The sequence below is a fragment of the Moschus berezovskii genome, chromosome 19 (assembly GCF_049115385.1).
Source record: "Moschus berezovskii isolate FMDL1 chromosome 19, NW_MosBer_1.0, whole genome shotgun sequence".
Lineage (NCBI taxonomy): Eukaryota > Metazoa > Chordata > Mammalia > Artiodactyla > Moschidae > Moschus > Moschus berezovskii.
Genome location: NC_142478.1, coordinates 32,820,734 through 32,829,177, shown reverse-complemented (window position 1 = coordinate 32,829,177; position 8,444 = coordinate 32,820,734). Strand labels below are relative to the sequence as shown.

General features: G+C 42.0%; 1 pseudogene; it reads right to left on the bottom strand.

The window, feature by feature from the left end:
• Positions 1-6,713: 6,713 nt before the first annotated feature.
• Positions 6,714-7,935, bottom strand: LOC129542699 (glutaredoxin-3-like; annotated as a pseudogene).
• Between the last annotated feature and the right edge of the window lie 509 nt (positions 7,936-8,444).

The following is an 8,444-nucleotide window of genomic DNA, read 5'->3' as shown; positions in this document are numbered from 1 at the left end:
CTACAAATAAAAGTTTAAGCCCTTGCTTTCAAAGTGTCTAGAAAAGCCTCATCTAGCCCCTCCCACCTTTCTCTATCCTGTCCTCTAATGCGAGACCCTCCTTTCATAAATGCCACTTTAATCATGTCACTCAATGTTGCTGAAAAGAAATTCTGTAGTATTTAGGCCTTCCAAATTGGGATCTTAATATACTTTAAACGTTATTTCTTTTTAGAATAGACATTACATTCACACAGCTCAGAATTCACATCAGTATACGGACAAAAGTCTTTCTTCCCACTTGTTTCTCCCTGTTTCTCCATTCATTTCCTGAATACCTTTCCAGAGTATTTCCCAGAGGGTTTCTAAACATGCTTTAAAAAAAATAAAAGACTGTTTTTCCTAGAACAGTTTTAGGTTTACAATAAAATTGAGAGGAAGGTACAGAGATTTCCTGTATCCCCATACACATGAATGGCCTCCCCCACTGTCAACATCGCTCACCAGAATGGTACATTTTATTTTACTGAAGATGATTGTAAAAAACACCCTTGGTAAAAAAAAAAGATATCATATCATATAAATTATGTTATATTGATATAATTATCTAAAGTCCGTAGTTTAGAGTTCACTCTTGGTGTTGTACATTCTATGGGTTTGAAGAAATGTATAATAATATGTATCCAACATTATAGTATCATATAGAGTATTTTCACTGCCTAAAGATCCTCTGTGCTCTACCTATTCATCCCTCCCACAACCCTGGGAACCACTGATCTTTTTCCTATCTCCATAATTTTTCTTTTTCCAGAATGTTGTATAGTTGGACTCATGCAATATATAGCCTTTTCAGATTGGATTATTTCACTTAGTAATATGCATTTAAAGTTCCTTCTCAGGGCTTCTCTGGTGGCTCAGACAGTAAATAATTTGCCTGCAATGTTGGAGACCCAGGTTTGATTCCTGGTTTGGGAAGATCCCCTGGAGAAGGGAATGGCTACCTACTCCAGTATTCTTGCTTGGAGAATTCCATGGACAGGGGAGCCTTCTGGACTACAGTCCATGGAGTCACAGAATCAGAGATGACTGAGCAACTAACACTTCCGCTAACAAGGTTCCTTCATGTCTTCTCATGGCTTGAAAGCTCACTTATTTTTTAGTTCTGTATAATATTCCATTAAGTATAGCACAGTTTATCTACTCACCTACTGGAAGATATCTTGGTTGCTTACAAGTTTTGGCAATTATGAATAAAACTGGTAGAAATATCTGTATGTAGGTTTTTGTGTGGACATAAGTTTTCAGCTCCTTTGGTTAAACACCAAAGAGGGGGACCACTAGATTATATAATTAAAGCAGTTTTGCAAGTAACTTTCAAACCGTCTTCCAAGGTAAGGTGGCTGTATCATTTTACATTCCTACCACCAAGGAATGACGTGCATGTGGTGTTGTCGGTGTTTTGCATTTGGTCATTCTAAAAAGACTCTGATGCTGGGAAAGGTTGGGGGCGGGAGGAGAAGGGGACGACGGAGAATGAGATGGCTGGATGGCATCACCGACTCTGTGGACATGAGTTTGAGTGTACTCCGGGAGTTGGTGATGGACAGGGAGGCCTGGCGTGCTGTGATTCATGGGGTCGCGGAGAGTCGGACACGACTGAGCGACTGAACTGAACTGAACTGAACTGAATACCTTTAAGTGTTTGTCTAGAAGGAGTAATTGCAGTTAGACTTATCTGACAACATTTGGTGAATCTCTTTTCTCTTGAGAGGAACATCTATGGAATGATCAGATCTGTAATAAGATTAAGAACATTCTGGCACCCTGAGAAGCAGGATTCATTCCATTCCATTCCATTCCATTCAGTCGCTCAGTCGTGTCCGACTCTTTGCGACCCCATGGACTGTAGCCTACCAGGCTTCTCCGTCCACGGGATTCTCCAGGCAAGAATACTGGAGTGGGTTACCATTTCCTTCTCCAGGGGATCTTCCCGACCCAGGGATCGAACCCGGGTCTCCCGCATTGGAGGCAGACGCGAAGCAGGATTACTGCTCACTAAAGAGCAGTCTAATGAAGGTGTGGGAGGGTGTGGGCCTCTTGGAGAACAGCTGTCTTCCTTCCCAGATGCCCCTTAGGTCGCCTCTAAAGGAATGAGTTCCAAAGAATTGATGTTTTGGAACTGTGGTGGAGAAAACTCTTGAGAGTCCTTGGACTGCAAGGAGATCAAATCAGTCAATCCTAAAGGAAATCAGTCCTGAATATTCATTGGAAGGACTGATGCTGAAACTGAAACTGCAATACCTTGGTTACCTGATGAGAAGAACTGACTCGATGGAAAAGACCGTGATGCTGGGAAAGATTGAGGGCAGGAGGAGAAGGGGACAACAGAGGGTGAGATGGTTGCATGGTATCACCGACTCAGTGGGTGTGAATTTGAGCAAGCTCTGGGAGTTGATGATGGACAGGGAAACCTGGCGTGCTACAGTCCATGGGGCTGCGAAGAGTCGGACATGACTGAGTGACTCAACTGAACTGACTGAAAAGACTGGATTAACAGAGGTTGCAATAAACACGCGACGTTAGGATGCCTGTTGTTTACTCAGTTGGTAGCCTCCAGAGAGTCTGTGACTGGTCAGATAAGCCACTTTTGTGGGTAACATTCTTGTCCTGGAAACTGAAAAGCACTAAATAGAGTGAAAATTATCTGCCAGATATAACTCACCAGCTTGGAAGACCATATGGTTACATTATATGAAGATTCCAATTCAAGGACTCCCCAAAATATCAATTTTGGGGAGATATTTTTAAAATTTATGTTTGCCTACTTCATTCTGTAAAGGAATTGAGGTAATTTATAAGAATTTTAACCTTATGATAAGTGGAAATTTAAAAAGCTAGAGGTTTAAAGCTTTGATAGCATGCAGACTTATAGATTCAAGTAGTTTATTGTTCTTACAATTGGGATGAAAATATCTTTTTGAGCTGCTTAATAGCTAAGGTAAAAATAAAAACTTGATAGATTAAAACTTCACATTCAATTAAAGCAATGACAATTCAGTTTTTTAGGAGAAAGGAAACTTTTATTGTTTCTTAGGTCTGTTAAGACATCTGTATGGGTTTTCGTGTGTGGACATCAAGTGCCTCATGAACATCTTTAATGTTCCTCAATAAACATGATAGTGGATTCTGTCAGTAGTTTCCTCTACCATTCCTCTATGTAAACCAAAGATATAACAGTATACATCATTCAAAAAGGTGATCTGAAGGAAGACAGTTCAGTTCACTTCAGTCGCTCAGTCGTGTCCCGACTCTTTGCAACCCCATGGACTGCAGCATAAGCCTCTCTGTCCATCACCAACTCCCGGAGTTTACTCAAATTCATGTCCATTGAGTCAGTGATGCCATTCAACCGTCTCACCCTCTGTCGTCCCCTTCTCCTCCCGCCTTCAATCTTTCCCAGCATCACGGTCTTTTCAAATGAGTCAGTTCTTCGCATCAGGTGGCCAAAGTATTGGAGTTTCAGCTTCAACATTAGTCCTTCCAATGAATATTCAGGACTGATATCCTTTAGGATGGACTGGTTGGATCTCCTTGCAGTCTTCTTAAGAGTCTTCTCCAACACCACAGTTCAAAAGCATCAATTCTTTGGCACTCAGCTTTCTTTATGGTTGAACTCTCACATCCATACATGACTACTGTAAAAACCATAGCTTTGACTAGACGGACCTTTGTTGGCAAAGTAATGTCTCTGCTTTTCAATATGCTGTCTAGGTTGGTCATAGATTTTCTTCCAAGGAGTGAGCGTCTTTTAATTTCATGGCTGCAATCACCATCTGCAGTGATTTTGGAACCCCCCCAAAATAAAGTCTGCCACTGTTTCCACTGTTTCTCCATATGTTTGCCATGAAGTGATGGGACCAGATACCATGATCTTAGTTTTTTGAATGTTGAGTTTTAAGCCAGCCTTTTCACTCTCCTCTTTCACTTTCATCAAGAGGCTTTTTAGTTCTTCATTTTCTGCCATAGGGTGGTGTCATCTGCATATCTGAGGTTATTGATATTTCCAGCAATCTTGATATCCACCAATCCATATCCCAGCAATCTTGATTCCAGCTTGTGCTTCATCCAGCCCAGCGTTTCTCATGATATCTGCATATAAGTTAAATAAGCAGGGTGACAGTATACAGCCTTGACGTACTCTTTTTCCTATTTGGAACCAGTCTGTTGTTCCATGTCCAGTTCTACCTTTTGCTTCCTGACCTGCATACAAATTTCTCAGGACGTAGGTCAGGTGGTCTGGTATTCCCATCTCTTTCAGAATTTTCCACAGTTTGTTGTGATCCACACAGTCAAAGGTTTTGGCATAGTCAGTAAAGCAGAAACAGATATTTTTCTGGAACTCTCTTGCTTTTTCAGTGATCCAGCAGATGTTGGCAGTTTGGTTCCTTTGCCTTTTCTAAAACCAGCTTGAACATCTGGAAGTTCATGGTTCATGTATTGTTGAAGCCTGACTTGGAGAATTTTGAGCATTACTTTGCTAGCGTTACTTTAACTGCTATACATGGACATCATCAGATGGTCAACACCAAAATCAGATTGATTATATTCTTTGCAGCCAAAGATGGAGAAGCTCTATACAGTCAGCAAAAACAAGACCAGCAGCTGACAGTGGCTCAAATCATGAACACCTTATTGCCAAATTCAGACTTAAATTGAAGAAAATGTAGAGAAAACCACTAGACCATTCAGGTATGACCTAAATCAAATCCCTCACGATTATACAGTGGTAGTGAGAAATAGATTTAAGGGACTAGATCTGATAGAGTGCCTGCTGAACTATGGACAGAGGTTCGTGACATTGTACAGGAGATGGAGCAAGACCATCCGCCCCCCCAAAAAAATGCAAAAAAGCAAAATGGCTGTCTGAGGAGGCCTTACAAATAACTATGAAAAGAAAAGAAGCCAAAAGCAAAGGAGAAGAGGAAAGATATACCTATTTGAATGCAGAGTTCCAAAGAATAACAAGTTGAGATAAGAAAGTCTTCCTCAGTGATCAGTGCAAAGAAATAGAGGAAAACAATAGAATGGGAAAGACTAGAGATCTCTTCAAGAAAATTAGAGATACCAAGGGAACATTTTATGCAAAGGTGGGCTCAATAAAGGACAGAAATGGTATGGACTTAACAGAAGCAGAAGATATTAAGAAGAGGTGGCAAGAATACACAGAAGAACTGTACAAAAAAGATCTTCATGACCCAGATAATCACGATGGTGTGATCACTCACCTAGAGCCAGACATCTTGGAATGTGAAGTCAAGTGGGCCTTAGAAAACATCAATACAAACAAAGCTAGTGGAGGTGATGGAATTCCAGCTGAGCTATTTCAAATCCTAAAAGATGATGCTGTGAAAGTGCTGCACTCAATATGCCAGCAAATTTGGAAAACTCAGCAGTGGTCACAGGACTGGAAAAGGTCAGTTTTCATTCCAATTCCTAAGAAAGGCAATGCCAAAGAATGCTCAAACTGAAGGAAGACAGTGGATTTCATATGCAACTCTATGATAATCCAGGGAATAAGGTGAGCCATCTAGGGAAATGGCTTATGTTCTTCAAGATGTATACCTTGCATATTTCCTTCAACTGGACTTTTGATAAAGGTTGAGCAGGAATCTGGTAGACGCATTAAGATGAGGGGGGTCCTTTCACTACAAGACCATTTTAAATGTCTTACAATTTTATTTGTCAACTGTATCTCAATAAAGGGCTTCCCTGGTGGCTAGTGATAGAGAATCTTCCTGCCAATGCAGGAGACATGGGTATGATCTCTGGGTCAGAAAGATCCCCTGGAGAAAGAAGTGGCAACCCATTCTAGTATTCTTGCCTGGGAAATCCCATGAACAGAAGAAACTGGTGGGTGACAGTCCATGGGCTTGCAAAAGGATTGAATACAATTTAGCGACTGAACAACAAGGGTGTTCATTGGAAGGACTGATGCTAAAGCTGAAACTCCAATACTTTGGCCACCTCATGCGACGAGTTGACTCACTGGAAAAGACTCTGATGCTGGGAAGGATTGGGGATGGGAGGAGACGGGGACGACAGAGAATGAGATGGCTGGATGGCATCACCGACTGGATGGACATGAGTTTGAGTGAACTCTGGGAGTTGGTGATGGACAGGGAGGCCTGGCGTGCTGTGATTCATGGGGTCGCAAAGAGTCAGACACGACTGAGCGACTGAAATGAACTGAACTGAACCGAACAAGTACCTCAATAAAGCCTGAATTTTTTTTTTTAAGTTGAACAGGAGAAAATTAAATACACAAAATCTCGCATAGCCTGACATTCAGATATTCTCTGTAGTTGTCTAAGAGAAGACTTTCAGAATCAATAACAAATGCGAGGATGGCAACCTTTACAAAAACTGAAGGCCTGGTGTCATGGGCATAATTTTGATTTCAACTTCCAGGACACTGAAGCTTAAAGACTTAGCTGTTGTTTTAGTCACTAAGTCATGTCCAATTTTTTTTTTAATTGAACTTGAAGATATTTATTGGGTTCTATTTTTGGTGAAAAAATGGTCACATATGTTATTTAGCACAGCCTTGTGAAATACACAAAGTGATACTGGGGACGAGCATTTTCTCCTCCGAGTCCATTTCTGAGGACTAAATCATGAACTGCTCAGCTGGAGGAAGCCTTCCTGCAGTGGGTGGGCACCAAGTCTAATGTTCATTAATTTTCTCCTTTCAGTATGGGCAGCAACTCCCCATTTTCTTTCAGTTCCTTAACGATGTTAGGTCCTCTGACAAGCTCCCGCTTCACGTACAGCTGAGGGTATATCGGCCAATTGGAGTAAGCTTTTAATCCTTACTGAACTTCTTCATCCTCCAATATATCAAATGTCTCATATTCAGCCCCAGTACTATTTAATAGTTCCAGAATCTGTCTGCTGAAGCCACACTTAGCTTCCTGTTTGTTTCCTTTCATAAAGAGCATCAGAGAAGCTTTATTTGTCATTACTTTGAGCCTTTCCTCTAACTTGGGGGCTTTGGGGCAAATTGTATCTATTTCTTTAGGTGCTTCTAGCTCCTTAATTAGCCTGGTAGGCTGCAGTCCATGGGGTCGCTAAGAGTCGGACAAGACTGAGCAACTTCACTTTCACTTTTCACTTGCATGCACTGGAGAAGGAAATGGCAACCCACTCCAGTGTTCTTGCCTGGAGAATCCCAGGGATGGGGGAGCCTGGTGGGCTGCCATCTATGGGGTCACACAGATTCGGACACGACTGAAGTGACTTAGCAGCAGCAGCAGCAGCTTCTTAATTATATCAAGTCCTCCTATAAGCTCTCCAGAAACATAGAGCTGGGGATAGGCAGGCCGATTGGAGTGGGTTTTGAGGGTCTGACGAACTTCATCTGAGAAGATGTGGAAACTGCTATCCTGAATATTATGTTTGTTAAAAATTTCCACCATCTACTTGCTGAAACCGCAGTGCGGCTCCTGAGGTGTTGCTTTCATGAATAGCGTGCAGCGGGCAGCGGTAACTAACTCCTTCGGGGGCCGGTTGAGGTCTTCCTTCAGGTGCTCACTCCACTGGGTGAGAAGGAGCCAAGAGACGCATGTTGCTGAACTTTTTTGCTCAACTCTGGGGCCATGGGCACCATCTAATCAGTCAGTTTTCTGAGAATTCTTGAAAAGGTGGGAACATAACTAATTTCATATTTTTCAGATACCTCAAGAATAGCTTTTGCTTCCAATTTCACAAATGAAACTTGTGGGCGCTCTTTGGCGAGCTCTGCCATCACGTCATTCATCTGAGCACACGAGGAGCTCATGGTGCCCAGAAATGGACCACAAGAAAGGACTTGGCTCTGAGGCTCAGCAGCTCCTCAAACTGCCAGGCTAGGGCAACCTCTACCACAGCTGCTACCACCTCAGCTGCCCCTGTCGCCATGCTGCCCGTCATGTCCAACTCTTTGCAACCCCATGGACTGTAAGCCCTATGGTGGAAACACTATGTATATGCCCCAAATCTATGAGATTCACTTTGTATTCTGTTTGTTTGTTGTTTTGTGTGTGTGTGTGCATGTGTGTTGGCCTCACCACTCAGCATGTGGAAACTTAATTCCCTTGACCAGGGATTGAACCTGTGCCCTCTGTATTGGAAGCACAGAATCTTAACCACTGGATTGCCAGGGTCCCTTTAAAGTGTACTCTCTGTTGAATGTAGCGTTTTATGTAATAGCTTGAGTATATCAAATGCATTGTTCAGATCTTAGATAGGAGTTGTATAGAACTTTATATGCCACTTTGAGAAAAGGCTACGGATGAGGAAATTTTAAATTGATTGAATTTAAATCAAACTCACTTTTCTGGAATTGACTACAATTATGGTTTCAACCACCAGAGTTGTATCAGTTATCTGGTGTTGCATAACAAATCATCCCACGTATTAATGGCTTA